At 33.5% G+C, this 20,073-nt stretch overlaps 2 protein-coding genes across 3 annotated transcripts in view; one reads left to right on the top strand and one right to left on the bottom strand.

Moving 5' to 3' along the window:
* LOC119638707 (protein timeless homolog) overlaps positions 1-20,073 on the bottom strand; it is a 244,359-nt gene that overhangs the window by 41,447 nt on the left and 182,839 nt on the right. The window lies entirely within an intron of this gene.
* The window catches only part of LOC119638784, a 64,490-nt gene continuing 58,286 nt past the window's right edge, over positions 13,870-20,073 (top strand). The window contains exon 1 of one of the 2 annotated variants that reach the window (XM_038035791.1): positions 13,870-14,043. The gene's annotated coding sequence lies outside the window, so the exon portion shown is untranslated. The remainder of the gene's footprint in view (positions 14,044-20,073) is intronic. The other variant, XM_038035792.1, reaches the window with a different exon arrangement.

The following is a 20,073-nucleotide window of genomic DNA, read 5'->3' on the forward strand; positions in this document are numbered from 1 at the left end:
CTCTCTCTCTCTCTCTCTCTCTCTCTCTCTCTCTCTCTCTCTCTGCCTATGTTGAAGCATAAATTATTATATTGACACACACACTTTTTCCTATCATTATTGAAATGCACGAGATGAATCATTTCATTATCAGCATAAACTGAAAACTTGAATACGAAAAGAGAAGAAAGAAAGAAATCCATAACAAAAAAAAAAAATTTTTATCTTTTCATAGAGGCGCCAACATTTTTTTTAGTCTCCCTGAAGATGACATTCGCTTCAGTCTCTTTTGATATTCCAGCCCGTCCTAGTCTGCCGTTTATTTTCCAAACATTATCAGTTCCTTTTGATGTTTCAGGCTATCGAAGCATCCGAACATTGCTCCTTCAGCGGACGCTATACGTTCTAGCGAAGTTTGCAAATCCGTTTCAAACTTTCATCACAGTCAGTATTTCAAAGTGTACAACAATCCTGTACTCGTTGGAGAGCGATGCGCTATGAGTAAAACTACAATGACAACCGTCTGCGAGCGGTTTAATGATGACATAAATGTGCCAGGAAACCTGCATGTCTTGAAACCTCCATCACTGTGACCAATTTTTTGCGCATTTTTGAAAGCGGCTGAATATTTACACAGGCGTTAAAACAATCTATTTGTAGATGAAAAACTTGGATAACAAGCGACTGTAATGAAAAATCCAATTGTTGCTATTTCAATCTACAGTCCCTTAGAGGCTAAACCGCTCAAGGCGAGAGGAATTGAGATGTCACTATACATAATCAACAAATTAACTGGAATTGTTCTTAATGCTTCCGCTCATGCCTAATTAACGACATGATGCGTAATTCCTTAAAATCGAATTCATTTGCCTTCGAACAGTTATACTCTTAAATATTTAGATTATTGTCGACAGCTAGACTTTTTGGCGCAAAAAGTGTGACAGCATAAAAACTTTAAAAAAAGTAACAATTTTTGTATATATATTTAGTTTAAATATTTAACTCGAAGAAATGCAGATTTTAAGAAATCAGTAACTATAAGCGAAAGTTCCAAGGAAATATTATTTACATTGAATAAAATACTTCCGTGTTTTTTAAGTGCTAGATAGTTTAATTGCCTACCTTAAGGAGTAACGTAATAGATTCTATAAATAACAACTTTTAGGCGGAATCTTTTTTTAACTTCATAATCAGAATTTCTTGGAACTCCTGAGTCCGAATTGGAAATTTTATACTCTAAAAATTGAAGCCATTGTAACTGTTAAATAAATTTACATATTCCTCCGGGCAAATAAACACATTTGATACACACATTGATTTCAATGAAGTTTAAAAGTTTAGATTTTTCCCTTTGCAATGAAAGGAAATTAACGTGTGTTGTACGATCGTCGCATTGTAGTATTTAGAAAATATACGTTATTTAAATGCAATATTATTTAATTAGTATAATTTAAAAAATTAAAAGAAAAGAAGAAGAACCGAAAAAATAAAAGTACTGAATACTTTCTAATACGAGGAGCACTTGGCCAATTTTGTCCGCTCTTGCACAGGTTCTGTGAGATCATCCATAGCACATGCATGAAAATTTGTATCGTAGTACATGCTATTGCTTAAGAGTAATGAGCAAAAAACCAAAAAGTGTTTTTAATTCATTTTGCACTGCAGGTGTGTGTTTCAACCGATTTGTTCCGTATTTCGTACCAAGCTGCAGGTATGAGTTTGAAAAATTTCTGCCGGCTTGCAATATATTTATTTAATTTTGTGACGCCGAGTATTTTTACTACAGACAGGCACATAGATGGGTAGACGGATAAGCCAGCCTAGATGGATGCAGAATTCGATACTGATAACGAATATGTATACTTTTTAAGATCTCCGAAGTGTCCGAAGCAGGATTGAATACTGCTCAAGGCATGTATATTTTACGGGCTCCCTGAAAATTTCTTCTCAATATTGCCAACGTTTTAGGAAAAAATATACCAAATTGAAAAAAATTAAAAAATGTTTAAAAAATAATTGAAAAAAGTTAATTAAAAATTATTACTACAGACAGAGTATATAAAAGTAAAGAAGCCCTAAAAAAATAAACTAAACTAATAAATTAATAATCAAAAAAAAACCAAGAAATAATTTTCAGAATTTAATATTAAATAAAAATAAAAAACTTGAAAACATTTTAAAATTGTTACTAGAGAGAAAACCTATAAAATAAACGCCGAAAATGATGTTTCAAAAAAATAGCTTAGAAATAATTATGAAAAAGAAAAAAAAACTGAAGTCAACCATAAAAAAACAAAAAAAAAAAAAAAAGATTAGTTAAGGAAATCCTTTTATTTAAAAAAAATAAATAAAAATTAACATTTAAATGCAAATGAATATTTTTTAAATTTCTTTGTGCTTTGCTTCTCATACTCATATGTATATGCCTTCATATAAACTGAAAGAAAACAACGGTTTAATTTTGAATTGTTGAAGTGCAGGGTTGATGGTAAAAATTTCAGTGTTATAGTTATGTAATGCTTGACATTCTTTAATGCTTAAAGCAACACTTTAAATGAAAGAGGAAGAGAATTAAAAAGTGAAAAAGACAAGATATTCTTTACTCTCTTTACTTTAGTTTATGTTACCTGCACATTTTTGCTGAAATTTTCTTTTCCTTTCACTCAAGTAAAAATTCACTTTCGTAGGACTCATTTCCTTGGTAACCAACCACTCGACGCATTGCATTATTAATGACCCGAAAATGTCACGTGCGTTCGGTTTTTGGCAATGACGCAAAGTAAAGCATATTAGTTGCCTTAATGCTTGTGATGACATACATATACCACCACTGCTATGCTGCTATGGTTTGAAGTCTGCCTTTATCATAAAATTCCGAAACCATCTACCATTGATGAGTACGATGGCATATAAGAACGTAGGACAGATATGTATTTGGTGTAAGGATAATAATAAATAATGAAATTTTCATTTTGGCAACCATCTCAAAATAATGATGACTTTCAAGTGTAGAATATACACACATGCACCCACCCACAAATATATATACGCACTCAAATATTTGTTTACGCTTCATCGTGTACATACCTAACGTGAAGGGTATATTAATATCTGTACAACTTTCCAATTGTCGTAGCCAACGGCATTTATGGATATCTACATTCATTAGTATTAAACATGGGGTTGCTGTTGTTGTTATCTCCTTCAATAGAAGTATATAATATTCAGTTGTATTGTCATTGTCATAAGACCTCAGCAACTGTTCTTTCATTATTATTATCGTCGCTATACAAACGCCCGCATATATCAACTCTGTACACTACCACGTTAGACTCGTACAACCGCTTCATTGCAATCAAAAACCGCATTGTGACCGCAACAAAAGCTATACCTACTACTTTTATTGCTACTAATACTAATACTGCTACTATTACTACTACTACTACTACTACTACTACTACTAGTATTACTAATGTCATCATCAAAGTCATTATATCGTATTGTACTGCACTACATAGCATATTAGAGATGTCTCTGCAAATTGATACATAACTGCGTATATGCAGTAATTAATGGTTTTATTCAGCCTGCATGAAATCGAAATAAATGTTAAAATTTCTGGTACGAGGGATAGCCGCCTTCCCAATTTTTTAAAGACTTCCATAATTAATTACAATAATGCTTTTGCGAGTAAATGAATAAAATTTGCAATTAGGTGAACATTCGCATTAAATTAGTGTGAAAGGCCAAGTGATCATCTTTGATACACGTCTCGTCAAATTAATATATAAATATTTATATATTAAATATTTTTTTAGCTACGAGCGATAGGCGTGCCAATTGAACGTTGGAAACTTTCCCTTTTTAACTTTCGAGATTGTCGTAGAAGTACTAGTATAAGGATTAACTGATTTTTCCTATTACGAAAGACCACTGTGTAAAGCAAACTACATCATATACATACGGGTACTTGCAGATGTGAACAATTTGTCCAATATTGAAAAAGATCGGTGAAGAAAGTCAATTGAAATGCATGAAGGACCTCCAAGGGCTTTAAGATCGCTAAGTGCACAATCTCTTGAGTTATTCTCAAATATGGCTAGGAATAGCGATCAACTTATGTCTGCGCAAACTTGCGACAAGAGATACATCTAGAGACAATGTCGCTTGGTTAAGCTGGCGCAGAAGTTCCTAGAATGTTGCGGCTCGCCAGAAAGCTTGGTCTTAATTAAAATCAAAAAAAACAATCGAAGAAATGCGTAGTGATTTTACTCCCATTCTGAAAAAGTTGCCAGTGTTTCGGCCGTTACGGACTTTGGGAGAAAAGTGAAGGTTTTAGAAACACTAAAGATTAAATGGACGAAAATTTTTATAAGTACATCGGCTAAAACTTACGGCTGCCGATTTCTTCCACCAACACCAGACTATTATTCCATCAGTAAATAATGCTATATCAACCACAATAATAGATGTAAACAAAAAACCTTTGATTCCGATATACACTTACATCTGTCCTCGAATCTCGCGTTGCCGCTAAGGGGGATTTTGGTGAATAATTAAATTATATATGAAATAATTCAAGTAAAAAAATAAATGTTATAGCCATCCTGCATTAGATAAGACTTTAAAAAGAAGTCCATCTGCAGGCAATGAAATAAAATCATTGAAGACATACATATTCTCGAATTAAAACTGCTCGTGTAGAGCTCCACAGTTCGTGTAGAGCTAGCTATTTACACTACTGGTAATATCTTAGAAAGTTTGTACGAAGTTTATTTTACTACAGAAGGCTTCTAACCTAATTTATAATATATTAGTGGATTTTATTATCTTATTGTATTTCTTAACATAGAATTTAAATTTTGGTTTTTAACACAAAAGAAAACTTAAACAATTTAATAGCTTTGTTGGTTGTATCAGACATTTATTATATTTATTTACATTCAAGCAGCAAAGTTTATTCCTAAATCTAGACAACTGAAAACGCATGCCTTTAAACGGAGGCAAAACAAATTCTCAAATAGCAGAATTTTACTTAGAAACCAATGAGGGAACCTTTATGCAGGTTAGAGAAACCATTTGCAAAATGTAAAGGCTAATAATAGGCATATTGTGGTCAGCATACCAATCCGAACGGCCAGTTCGACCACTTGTAAGGTTTACAAAAGTTTAATATCAGGCTGCATTGTATTGATCTCAAGTCAGTATGGACGTAAACGAGAAGGAAATTTTCGGCTCGTTAAAGGTTTGTTTGCGAGCTGATCATAGTGAGCAGCTGTACCATCGTCAAAGATAAAAATTTTTCCTCTTTTCAACCGTAGCTTTTGGATTTCGAAGTTTTTTCCCACTTTCAAATTGATTCCATGGAACTGAAGGGAAAATGTAACATGCCAGGTTTACTTTTAGTTGGTTTCAGTTGGTAATGGGATATAAAGGAGAGGTAAAATTATAGGGTGCCTCAATATTTACGTAAGATTTGATTTTGCCGCCGTCTATGCAGTAAAGTACTGGCAACCCACAAAAAGAGAGAAAACTGTTTGACCGCTGACAGTCCAGAGTTCGTAAGAATGAACCACAAGGTGATGCATTTTCATTATTGAACAATGTTTCAAAAATAATGAAAGATTGGCCATACTTCTTTGGAAACGGGGCCGGTCGGTTACTGACGCTCGGTATCGCGCTACGATAATATAGTTCTACCTGTCTAAATTGTATGATGAAAACGACATTTGTCGTACATCCCTTGAGTAATTCAATTACTACATGAGATATTCCCTAATTGTCTACTCTTACACTTTGGTGTTCAGAATTTCGATAAAAGCCCGGGTATGTTTCAGCCTGATATGCTATTCCACACACAAGCCTATCCTATATACCAAGTGATTTAATAGACACATTACAATAGAAAACAAGGAAATATATATTCTTTCTATTTAACAAAATTTTGGTAGACTCAGTGCCTTTCTTCATACTTTACTGTAAGAGATTAGAGATGCCAAGCTATAAAAGGAGGATGACAATTGTGCAAGCGCATGATGGCACCACCTTTTTTTAAAAAGGAAATTATTGGGTTTTAAGCGATCGGAACCTTTTCTTATTTTTGTTTAAAATTTTTTAAAACATTTTACCATTCATGTCTCTCTCTCCCTCTTAAAATATGCAATAAAAGATTAAATGTAATTGTAATGCCCGAATGTAGGCAATAAAAAAATTCGTTTTTTTTTTTGTTTTTTTTTTGTTTTTAATTATTTTAAACACTTTGACCATAATTCTTCATTAATTCATTGTCGTTTGTTTACTTCAACCGCAAAATGCATTATAATAAATTTTAATATACCCACAAGTGCATAAACTAAATGAGAAATTAATTCTTGTTCTGCTTTTTGTTTACGTTTGTTAAAGATATACGTATACGGTAAGGAGCCGCATAATATCACTTGTAATTTACGGAGGTCATCTTTACTGTTATTATTGCCTTTAAAACCGCACAAACACAATGTGCATTAATGCATCGGTATACACAAATAGTTACCTACTTGCATATACGACCATATGCATAGATGCAAAGGACTCTGTGGGCGGAAAGACAACAAAACAAGTTAAGACAAGTCAAGCCACATGCTTAGCATATAACTTTAAATGTAAAGACAAATTGTTCATAAAGTGTTCACTAAGTATATAAGCGCATGCTAGCCTTACAATTCTATTTGTACACAGCAGGTTGTGTGTGTAATGGAAGATAAATATTTACAAATAAATAAAAAAGATTAAAAAAAAGAAAAAAAAGAAAGAAAAGTAATAACAAAGAGGTAAACCAACCGGCTCTAAGTAATACTCTTAAGGTAATAAGAAAATGAAATTAACATTAAAACTAACCTCCACGTGAAGAAGCGTACTTGCAGATGCAAAGCTAAAAGTGCTGCTGGCATCTGTATTGCGCTAAGCATTACTGGATGTCATAATAAACTTTATGTCTCCAGTATCTTCATGCGTTTTATTTTCACAATTCTTAGCTGGTTCTTGTTGCTATTTTTGCTTGGATTTCGGTTTTTTGTAAGAGAAAACTGTCAACAGCAATTGTTGATTGTTTAAATGTTTCCTTTCTGTTTCTTATTAAATAATTTCACTCGACTTCTTTGACTTACAAGCTTAAATACGGTTACTTATCCTTTTGCATGAATATGTCCGTATATTCTTCATAACCTTTGATATCCCTTTCTCAAAGCGCCCTTCTCGTTTCCACTCTGTTTTTAGCTTTGCTTACGTGTCATTTGTGTATATTGTAGTCAAAGGTGAATTGTTTTTTTGTGAGCTTTCTTCGCTACGACAGTTTCTAAAGATATGTTGGGTGATAGCAAAAGTTTACAACAGAAGCAGACAAGAAAAAGTGTTGTTGCTTCGATAAAGGCAATGGTCACAGGCAATTTGGTTACGCGGAAGAAAACCGTTCAGCTACTTTTTATCCTCACAAGCAGCGGACACGGATTTTTGAGTTAGTCCACTCATTTTTAACATTCAGAAATACTATGGCAAGTGCTATCATTCAATAGAGATATAACACTCACCGAGTGGGCGCACCCCCACAGGCTGCAGCCTCTCTCTGTCTGTTTCCCAGTCTCCACTTCTTTCTTTTACATGTACACACGACATCGTCTAAACAACTGGTTATTTAAAATAAATAAATCAGAGTCCACATAAGTTATGTTATTTCTTGGCTAGAGCAAGATTCTTGAGTCGAGCAGAATTCACGTTGTCTACTTGTCCGTTAATCTAATATTGACTGCCGCTAAAGTTTGACGTGCAATGCTGAAACTTTTCGGATATATTGTTAGACGGTGGGCAAAGATCCAAGTTCGATACGGATCGGTAATCCGCTTATAAGCGAAATATTAAACCTATTTAATACATGTGTTATCATGTCTGAGAATATACTTTTCTGACTTTTAGTACCTTATAGCATTATATATAAATCATTTTTCATCTCCATTTATGACTTTATCCAAAGAGGGCAAGTATAACAATTAATTTTGAAATAAATTTCAATTTATTCGATTCGGTTAAAAGTGTGTGACTGTAGTATCTTCCAAGAAAACGTGTCATTTTAACTGTCTATATGTAGTGCAGTAGTTATTGCAATGACAGCTGATAAGTCAAAACACGGAGGTTTTTCTAGATGCAGATCGTTACAACACTTGCACTGAAATAGTGAAAAAAAGAGCAGGATTTTTTAATTAAAGTTGTGGCAGGTTGTGCGATTGATTTTCATCCATTCAAATAAAGAAGCAAAGTCCCTCCGAAAATGTAAGGAAAACAATCGGGCAACTTGTCTAACAACAGAGAGTGAAAGTTTGGTGCTTTTCATAAGCTGCGCTTATCTTCAGCATGATTGCTCTACGTGCTATACGGCTCGAGAATCAATGTTTTATTGCGTAATCTAAGTTCGCTTTTTCTTAAATAACTACATCTTCAGAGTATGTCCCCTCTTGAACGTATAAAAGGGGTAATGACCCCTTTTTTGATTATTGATAGCTTTGGATGTTAATCCTGGATTCAAACTAAAATAAATGAATTTTTTATTGAACGTCATGTTCTCAATAGCTGTCAGCAAATTCAGATGAATATAAAAGAAATTGTAAAAGAAACCTGCTTAGCAAAGTGTACCTGCATCTGACATCTATGAAAGGCGGGCATGCATTTTTGCTATCACCCAATATAAATGTATGTAAGTATGTAGTCTGTTATATCAACATATTATTGTTTTAAAATACATGTTGTCTGTGTTCATGTTGATGTGCGCATTTGTGTGCACGCATTCTAGCAGTAAAATAGCTTCAGGATATTTTAAATAACGCAAACGATTATCATTTGTTGTCATTGTTATACACTGTGTTACACTGAGTTTATCGTTGACAATGCATTGTTTGTTTATGCGTTTGCATAAATACGCTTATAAAAGCCGGTCCATTATTTATGAAGAGACATTCGTTTCGTGCATGCATACATATGTAGATAAATACTTATGCATATGTATGTATCTAAAAAGTGACCGTTATAATTACTAATTGTGTGACTGTGTTTATTTTGCTTACTTCCTCTTCCTCTGGCCAAACTTCGAACGGCTGTTGTGATTGCTGTTCATTTCCACCTAACTGCATGCATATCCTCTCTAGCCTCTATCTCTCTCTCTCTCTCACTATGTGTCGTATGTTATATTGTCGTTGTATTTATCAGACTATTTGTCAGGCAATGCAAACGATATCCCCAATTCATTTCATTTAGTTTAAATGAACTTTGCCAGCAACATATAGCCAATATAACAACAACAAAAACACAGTCGAGGCAACTAATAATGCATCATCATATATGTATGCTTATGTGCACCTGTTAGTGTTTATTTGATTGAATTTTAATTTAATAGCATTTTCAATAACATTAATCAATGAACTCTTCTTTCTATACGCCTTACAAATAATAAAATGAAATCAACCCGATTGGAAATTGAATTCGAACAGAAGCAAAATTATTACAATTTATTGAACGTAATTACGACACATTGTTCGTTGCTTATAAATTTATTATACGTTAGCTATTAAGGGGTTAAGAATTTTTAATTAAACTCTTTAGCAAATATTGCGAAGAATATTTGGTGACCTGATAAACTTTGTAAAAAGAGTTTGACACAACGGAGTAACGGTCCACAGGTTTTGTTTTTTTGTAAAAAAATACTTTCATTTGTAATTTTTGGACAAAACAATCCCAACACCTGACTGGTTATATGCTAGAAGCGCTAGGAACTGGGCGTTAAGTGCTGTACGCCACGGAATCCCCGTAAATTATTGCTTAACTTCACTTCTAAAAGGAAGGTCACGATTACCCTTTAAAATATCGATTTTAATTATCTTTGCCTTTCCTTTCCTTTACTTAATATCTCAGAAGACTAGAGGATTCGAGGATCAATTACATCGGTCCGCAACGAGTAGACTTGTAAGTTTAATTGCCCCGCAACACAATTATGAATATTAAGTACCGATCCTTAAAATTTCTTTTGTAATACTCCTCCTTTTATGTTTAGTGTTTCACGGCTGTGATCGATTTTTATATTCTAATCGAAGACTAAGCTTTATTTCATTGTTCGGCAGCATGCTAACTGTACACAAAATAGGTGGACGAAACTGTTTTGCACTTCGGAAGAACGGACGCAGCCATTGACACTCACCCCTTCACGGTGCCACGTGACTATTCGCTTAAAAATGTGTATTTTAAGAACTAAATCTTTTATCGGTAAAGAGGGGTTTAATAGTTAGTATCTACAGCCCAACAACGGGGTTTTCTCTTGGGTTACTATGGATGCCATCAAACTGCTGAAAAGTAGTAGCGGTCAGGGAAACACTTTTGTGTATTGTGTTGGTTTTTAGCTCTGAGTAAGCTTTCTCAAAAAAGGAGAGTGTGCTGTATACCCATGTATAGACTAACTTTACAGTCGAACTAGTGGGTGCACAAGGTGGTCAGGTTCCCCAAAGAAAAATTGTTTCTAGTAAGTATGATGTTCTCTTGTCTTACTGCTAGTTTCGGTCTTCGAAGAGTATCGTAGAAGTGTTAAATAGGAGCCGATGCTGATCAGAGATGCGAGAGAAATGTCTCGCACCCATCTCTTCCGCGTTCTTATACAACAGAAGTAATAAGGCCCCCTTCCATAGGGTTGGTTGCGCTTCTTCGGAGGGTCAGTTGTGGCTTAAGCAATTAAGCGGTTGTGTCAGTGAGGCATCGTGAGATTAAACTTTCGTGTCAGGTACTCATGTAAAACCTTAAAGGCATCTGTGCATAAAAATTAGGTCGAATTTCATGCCAATATCTGAAGTGGTTAATGAAAAACGCTTGTTAGTTTTCACTTCAAAAGCTCAGCTTTACTCGAGCCCATTTAATAAAAAAACATACTGCTGTGAGCTCCTTGCACGGTTTAAGTGGAAAGATGTGACTACCTCTTGGTTACAGTAAAACGTAGACAATTTTTTTTATACATCAACGCGAAGTTTTGAAATTCTCGAAAATTGCATTCAGTACGTAGCGTTTTGTAGTTCAAGACGCCAGTAAATCTTGTTTGGCGCAATCAGTGTCTTTTATGAAAGATTTCTTTTCAATTTCTTTTGGTTTACCTATTTACAATGGTCGAGTTCTTCTCGGGGTGCCAGGAAACTGTAGCATTAGTCAGAAACTCTTGTTACGAAACCTTCATTAAAATTAATCCTCTTTCTAAAGCAACATTTCAAGTGCCTAGTGTAATAATACATGGTATTTTAAGAAATATCCGACCTGGCTGAGAAAAAGCCAAGTTTAGAAAAGTACATCGTTATTTCCTAATTTAGTCGTTTTTCACCTCTATATACTTTTCTCAGCGATATTAAGTAGTCTCGCTTGCTTTCCAGTTTGCAGTGAGCACCATCGTGCTCTTTACAAGAGACATTAATCGCTCCGGTTTTAGTAAATCTTTCATCAGCAGGGCCGTTACTCAAGTTTATAAGCAGAAACTAATTCGAGAGGTTAAGTCTGGCGAATAAGATGCGTGTAAAGGCAATACGAACTTCAACACTTTGTTTTCCGTTATCCCAATGGATTGTTGGACGATCTTTATGGAAGAATACTTTCTTTGCGAAATGTGAATTTTTTTCTAATTTCATCATCCAAAGGCTGCGATAAAAGTTTGCGCAATATATGCCTTTGATTGTTTTTCCTTCTTGAACATAATACTAACACTAGGACGCTGCCAGCAAATAGAATTGTCTTGGTTCAACCATAAAGAGGTGGATCCATCTTTATCCTGGTTTATAAATTGATATAAAAATTCGAGGCGAAACACTAGACGCTACTTTTATTCCAACAAATTGAACTGTCTTCGACTTTATTCCCAGTATACACCGATGAATACTTATTCCATCACTGGAGCAAAGGCGCCCCCCACCTCTAGCGGACATTTTACGGACACTAACGCTCAGAGCGTCTCGTTGAAAAGGAGTCCCAGACACATCCACGACAGTAAAATCTATCTCCGCTTGGTTTGATGTATTGGGTGCCATAACGACTATCAATTTTTTTCGTATTTAAAAATTCACTTGGTGGTTTTTTTTATAGTGAAATATATTCCCTCTTTACTTTTTTTTCTCTTGATTTCGAAGACATTTCTTTGTTCAGTTTGTATTATTCGACTCTGAAGGGCCCGGAAATTTTTCCTACTATCAGTGCAATATTGCTACATATTGTATCGATTACTAGGTCCAAACTAGACCCATGTTTTCTGTTCTGGAAATATCAAAATTCAAGTAACATTGTTTGCAAATGTGCTTCGTTAAGGGACTTTTTTCTATTTGTTCGACTGTGTACTCTTCAGAACACTTGTTACGACACGATATTTAAAGCGAGTTCTATCTTATGGTTACTCTTTGTTGATTCTACAAAATTGCTGTTTATATTTTAGTTAAAATTTTTTCCTTAAAGGTAACCAGTTGTTGTATCTATAGTCTCAAAAAAAGAAAAGAAAAACATCTGAAATCAAACGGATCAAGATTGTAAGAAGATATCTACCCATTACTTGCACAGATTTTCCTCACATCATTTTCACAAATCTTTTCATTTTATTTATTTATTTTTTTTTGCATCATAAGCATTATGACCTTAAGTGGTGAAAAAGGAAAAATAAACTTATATGAATTAATCGACTTTGACCTTTCCTTAAACGCATTCATAGTCACATATATACGTTTATGTTTATACAGCTTAGCACACAATTCTACGAAGTTTAGAAATGCCAAGCAATAACCGCATAAAGTAGTTGGAGAACAAAAACGCAATTTTTATCTAATAATTGTGTGCATTCCGTTTTCAAGGACTTGATATGTATAAAAAAACTCATCTTGTGGTAAATGGTAAGGAGAGCAACAAAGCAAAGGATAACGGAAAAGGTTTTGTGCTAACAGGTGATGAATAGTAGAGAAGAAACGAGAAATCCGTGCATACGAAAATATAAACACACGCACACAACTACATACAAATACATATGCATATAAGACAACAACAAGTTTAAGTAATAAAAACTAAAAGAAGAAATTCAAAGGAAAGTAAAAATAACTAAATAATGCATAACAGAAAAACAAACACTTATGAGAAGATTACACATAAAGGCAAACACTATAGTTATGAATATTAAAAGGGGCCATTGTAAGTAAGCGGAAGACTTTCCTACTATCTTTCTCTCTCTCTCTCTCTTTCGCTCTCTTTCTCTCTCTATCTTTTGCTCTCGCCTTTTACGTTTCTTTCACTATTTCTCTTTCTCTCTTTCTCTCTCGCTCTTTCTATGTTTCTCTCGAATTTCTATCTCAAGGACAGAAATGATTTTTCTCTATGAAAATTCTCTCGTACTCTCAGTGATAAGGGAATGAACCCTGGTAACGGATAATTTGCCGGGAGAAAAGCTTTTTTTATCCGTTTAACAACAGCCTAGACTGACTTGTATGAAAACGAAATGAATTTTGTTGTAAATGCAACAAGATTTTGTTTGTTTCTGATAAATTTTGTTTTTTTTTTGTTTTTTTTTTTTTTTTTGTTTTGTTAGTTCTCATCAAAAGTTTTTATCCTCTATGCTATTCATTCAAAGATGTTGAAAATTTTATCTATTTAAGTTCGCAACTTTGTGAAAACGATTTCAGTCCGCAGCTAAACTAACGCCCGTTAACTTCAATATTTGGAAATCATTGAAACGCGTATTTACTAGCAAAAGTAAACCGAAAATAGAATAAAACGTATATAAAAAAAATAAAAATAAAAAATAAGAGAAAAAAATCTTAAGAAAATAAACAAAAATCAAAACAATAATTTAAGGATTTGCTTATAGAAAATTAATAAACAAAAAAAAATTCTAGAAAAAAAAGAAAAAATAAATGGAAAAATTCTTATGCAAGCAAGCAAGCATACTTTTCGGGAGAGTTCATATTATGGAGATGCTTTGAAAGCAAGAAAAAGAAAAACCATCCACAGACAAGAAAAACATCTTAAGCACTCTGCGTAAGCGTGTGAGTAAGTGACTGCATCAGTGAAAGCGTATTTTAAAGAACATTTTTTTTTTTATACGATATGGTAAAAAAATTTCAGTACCGGTGAAAAAAGGGTTGAGAGAAATTCTTCCTATCATCATCGAGAATAAAATTGCATTCTAGGTTTACATTAAGAAAATGAAGGAAAAGGATTTTAAAGACTTTTTTTTTTTACTTTTTTTTTGTGGTAAGGTTTTTTTCTTTTGCAAGTGGGACATGGAATGTCTTTCTATAATTTGTTGGGTAGATTTCGCCATCACTTTTGACTACGTATTAATTTCTTTTTGTTTTGCCTAAAAACTTAAATACACCATTCAACCACATATAAGCATCAGAATGATATAAAAAAAAAAAGGAATTCTTGTGTTTTAAAGGAAGTTGTAAAAACCACTCTTGATTATCTATGCTTTTCTAAATCGTAAATGCGTTATTTCCAGCGGTAATAAGTTAACATTAACGCACAGAAGCAGTTGATTTCATATGAAGCAAGCAACATAGTAACATAGTAACTTCGCTTGTAAGACATTAATGCATCTAACAGTAACAAGTTGGAACTTTGAAGTGTTATTGCTTCAGTCGAAAGCAGTTTTTGCTTATTTTTATTAATGCTTATCTGCAATTTGCACCGCAAATCAAGGACTTTTCAAATTTAAAATTTCTCCTGGTTAAGAGGAAAGTATATTGGCCAACAGGCTTAACTTCGCATTAACATACTTTTCAACCTTAAGAAAAAAAAGGAAACTATGCGAGTTTCGAGTCAAACAGCTCTTATGATGTAAACATTGATAAAAATTAATGAAAAAATCTTGTAATATGCTTCAGTTCACATAGCATCTCCCTCTACAACCAGTAGTAGTGCGTAAATTACGTTTACTAGGATTCCATAAAGTTAACGCAACTAGTTTAAGACAAGTTCGCGATATTGCATCAAATGAAGCTACGTGGGCTAATTAACGTTTGCGGTGACTATGAGAGAAATAAAATAACTTATGTCACTTCAAAGGATCTCCAATTTGTTGTCACTTATCGTAAAATTATATTTAGTTTCAGTTGCCAAAGAATTGAATGATATTTTGACGTAACTCCAATAAGAAAACGTTTCAACATCTTCTGTTGTTGTCTTAAAAGTGATATTGAATTGATTAAGAAGCGCATTGCTATTTACATTCCATTTGTTTTACATCTAATTTTACATACTAATGGTGAAATGCGTGGCATTCAGAATCAACTGTGGAGTGAATTTACGTTTCTTATACACTGTTTTTATGGCAAATCATTAATGGCTCTGCTTTGGCTTCTAATAAAAAATAAGATAAAGAAGATGTACAAGTTTATCCTCCAAAAGAACTAATGAAATGTATATCAATTTATAATGTGCGTGCGATAGATGGTCTTATGTGGATTTGGGAAGTGAAGTCAACTTCAGCCAAAAATGTGTTGGATCGTTGCTCTTTGATTTTAATATGATGATATTGCAAAAATTTAAACTCACAGGTGAGTTTTTCATATATAAAGGTCGAAAGCTGCTTCTTGGCAGCTACAGTTTTGTAAAGTGACAAAATTTCAGATATCGTGTTTCACTCGACCTGCTAGCTTAAAAAAGGCTGCTGACTCATATTAATTGCTGGAAAAAAGTTTGATGAAAGTCATGTTGTGGGGAACACACACACACACACATAGGTTAGTGATTCCCAGATGTGGACATATTGCTAGCGTAATTGCAGGGTATTTGAGCGAGAGATGTAATTTTAAATTTCCCGCCTTTTCTCATCTCATAACATGCGATTGTCATTGAAATGACATTTAAAGAAGGAAAAGTTAAAGGGTTTTTTTGGGTACGTTTCCGGTACATTCGCTGGTTGGGTGTTGAGATTATAATTTTTTAAAACAAATTATTGTAAGCAGGGCCGTTCTCTCGGGTATGTGAAAATGTAAAACACTCGCATCTAAGATTTTGCAAAAACCAAAGCAAATTGCCGGACTTCTCTGAAATTTGCTGAGATTTCTGCAATAACAATGTAGTACAATGTAGTTGCGATGTACTTTTTTGACAATGCAACTGATTCAGCACAGCTTCACAGCTATTATTGCGTTCATGATACGGTGGATCTATGACATCAGTGATCAAAAACTACATTCTATGCTGAAAACTCTAGAAATGACGTCCACACTAAGAAGGAAACATTCATTAATCTTCATAAATTAACTTTATTGAATTCGCAACAGATTAAACTTTGGCTTACGTAACAACAATATAACTGCTAATGTTTGCCTTACAGTATACTAATGAAATTAAGTCTGCCACTACCGATCCACGTATAATATGGAATAGCATGGATATGGTTTTCACGCTTTCTATGTCTCTTACAAAGTACTATCCGTTTGTCCTTTTGCTTATCAGCTCATAGAATTATCCCGTTTAAAAAGTACGATCATTTGGAATTTAGATTAGTACACGTCTTGGAGATCTTCTCTGTTCTTTGTAGATTACATCTTAGAAGTATTATTTTTAAGCTCATCAATGTGCTCCGAAGCAACATGATTACAAGGACGATCAGTTATCGTCACGAATTATCAATTATGTCTCAAACCTTTACGACGTTTCGCAGGAGTTACTGAGAAGTTATTGATCGAAAATCAAGTTTATTCATAACGAATAATTTTATACCAGGATGGCTTCAATTCCCCTAGAAATCAATTTAGTCCTTTTGATCCCTATGTTTATTTCCTTTTCCCAAGACAAATATTCAGACGTTTTTTTGACCTAAAATGGAATAACTCGGCTTCGAATGGAATAACCTTCCCGAGCTTGGCTTGTCTACATAACACGCTACCAAATACGGAATAACGACTAGATTTACGAGTAAAAAAAAAACGAACGGGTGACGTTGCCTATTCCACCATTTATTCTTATCTCCCTGTTTGCTTATGAGAGATTCTGCAGCATATTTCCGCAAATCAGTTGAAATCCTTTCATTTGAGTATTCAAACATTTCAAAAAGCCTTTGTAACGGAAATGAGCGAAACCTTAAGCCTGCCTTACCTAACTAAATAAATTACTTCACATTACTAGCATATACTTGTCCATTTATTCGTTTGCTTGGTCACCTAATATATAAGTACAAACTTGGTGTTGTAAGCGCATTCACTTCTTTAAGTGTAACTACCCTACTGTAGATAAAGATAAGTAAGTCTTTCGAACTTTGGATGTATATATATTTTAACGGTTGTGCCTTCACATGTCCGATATACTGGTAACAAATTGTTTCAATATAATAAAAATTTTTTTTTAAACTGATTTAAGCCGCTTCTCAAGCAGGAAGCTCTTAGCCGAACTGTACTGTTTGTTGCTCAATATAATGAGTAATCCTTTATTAGAGATAGCAAAGACTTGTAAGTTCACCATATTTGCATGCGTGGAACTGCAATTTGTTCATAGCCATAGAGCAAAAAATATCTTGTTGGGGATAAAAGGTGCGTGCATTTTGTATTTGGTCGGAGCAGAAGAGGCTGGTGCGTTATAACATATCAAAATCTGTCGAAAAAGTTAATACCAAACGGTTGGCTGTTCGAAAATACCCAAAACAAGTAACCTAAACAATATTATGTTGTTAGAAAACATCCGTCCCTCCACCCATTGAAGAAAACCGATTCGCCTTGCGTTAAAAGCACTCAATTCGAAACTGTAAGCCTACTCTGCTTACTCACCGGACCGACCCTTCCTTCCGATTCCACATGCTTGCACTGATGGGGCGCGCACTTGCTAAGGAGCACTTCATTTCTTACGGAAATGTAGAAAAACGGCTCGATGGTTACCATCAGTCTTTTTTTATGTTAGCTTGATATCCAACAATTTTCAGTCAGATGGGAGAAAGCGGTGGCCAATACTTCGAATAAAATAATTTTTATTATTTTCATATGAAAAAAGAGCATTTTCTTCTACGCAAATATTCCGGTTTCATAATTACATACCCTACCTACAATGGTTTGTAATATTTTTTAAATTTTCTGTTGTCTATAACTAAAGAATGTGAATTTAAGGATAAAAAGAGAGAGGCAGGTTTTATCTCATACTATTCCGTTTTACGAATACTTCTTTGGTACAGATTTTTTTTCTTTTTTGGTTTGTTTTGTAATCCTGCAAAAACATAATTTCCGTCGAGTGAACATTCATACAATTTAATAAGCCCAGCCAGACAGACCGGCAGCTAGCTAAATAGTAGACCACAAACTGTGTCAACTGCTAAAAGAGAAAGTTTCACAAACGTAACAACGAAAATCAAAAAATTGAAATAAGAAAGAAAACTACACAAAAATAAAAGTTTCAGTTAACTTCCGATACAAAGCGAGAGTGAAGCCGGGCGCGCTGGCACTAGAAAAGTAGAGTAATCATTAGTGAAAACAAAGAGGCCCCAAAAACTATGCTAAAATTTTAAAGAATAAAAAAATAAAATGCTTTTCGAAAAATAAAATGAAAAAAGGGGCCTAAAAACTTTATTACAACACGTAAGAGTTTAAAACTTGTTAGGTACATATCCCAGTATGCAATCTAAGTAGGCCTTGGATTATTTGTCATCTAAAAAAGTATAGTATTTCACCATTTTTCTCGAAATAAGGCAGTTTTGGTTGACTACAGCATGAGAGAAGTTGTGACCCTCCGAAAAAAATATATTAGAAAATAAAAAAAAATTAATTAAATTGTTTGTCATCTAAAAATGTATAATGTTTTTAACAATTCTCTTCAAATAGTTTTGAAAGAAAAAGTGACTTTCCTTATTATATCTCTTAGTGAAAAAAATAAAAATATTGTATGTAAGTGCATTTACATGAGGTGTAAAGCACAGACCAGATTACATTGGATGTGGGTAAGTTTTGCTATCTTCCTTCCATTTCATATCCTTTCTCGTAGTCATTTGAGTTTTTAATTATTTCTCATTTTAACTATTCATTCTATCATATTATTACTTGGGATACGAGTACTCGGCAGACGGAGGCAGCTCTGCCGCTCATGTTTATTCAATTCTTAATTTCCATTTAAATTACTGCCCACAAAATTTGGTCCATTTTCTGGCGTTAATTGTAAAAGCGAAAAAAAAGAAAATTCTTAATTAGTATTTTTTTTTTTTTTTTGCTTTTATTATTAAGCGGGTTATTTTTTCATCTAGATTTTTGTACATTAGAACTGACGAAACAGGAGAATGAGATGAGGAAGGGGAAAACGAACGAATAAAATATGAATGAAAAGTACGAATTATTTTATTAATCTTGCAAGAGAATTTTGTCATTTTTTTGTAATAATTAAATTTCTTCATTTAAATAAAGTTTTAACTTTTAACTAATGAAGCTTTTAAAAGCTTTCGAGATCCATTAACAAAGGCAAGGGGAAACGCAAAAAAACCGAACGCTTTTTATAAAAGTGTTTTAATGGAAAATAAAATAAAACATAGTAAAGATTTTATATAAATATATATATGTTTATGTATATGTATATACATGTATGTATATAGGTTTACTTTTGAATAACTTTCTCGAAAATTCGAAAATTTTTCTTCTTTTCCACTTTCTTGAATCCATTTCGTCACAATCGAGATAGCTACGACTTCAAACTGCAGGCAAATGTTATATAGCAAGCAAAGCAAGGCAAAGCTTTGTAGAATGTCACTTATCACACTTATGAAATATTTCTATTTCTAGCTGTCATTTTTGTTGTAAATTTTCACAACCTGCTTTGAAGGGAAAAATATGTAATTAATACAGATATTCTATCTAGCAAGTAAACGACAAACTTTTTAATTAAACAACTTGGTATACAAAAGAAATCAATCACTCTAAAGTTCAATCCGGAATTCGTTAGACTTGTAACAAGGTTAAGAGCACTTGAACGAAATTTAAAAATACTTTCTTTTTTTTTTAAAAAAACTAGCAAAACTTGAATCCAAGTTAATTGTGTTAGTATTTAATTGTTTAGTAATTATTAGCCTGTAACCAAGTAGCCTTAATTTCTTAATACGTC

The sequence above is a fragment of the Glossina fuscipes genome, unplaced genomic scaffold, assembly GCF_014805625.2.
Source record: "Glossina fuscipes isolate IAEA_lab_2018 unplaced genomic scaffold, Yale_Gfus_2 109, whole genome shotgun sequence".
In the NCBI taxonomy this organism is placed as follows: domain Eukaryota; kingdom Metazoa; phylum Arthropoda; class Insecta; order Diptera; family Glossinidae; genus Glossina; species Glossina fuscipes.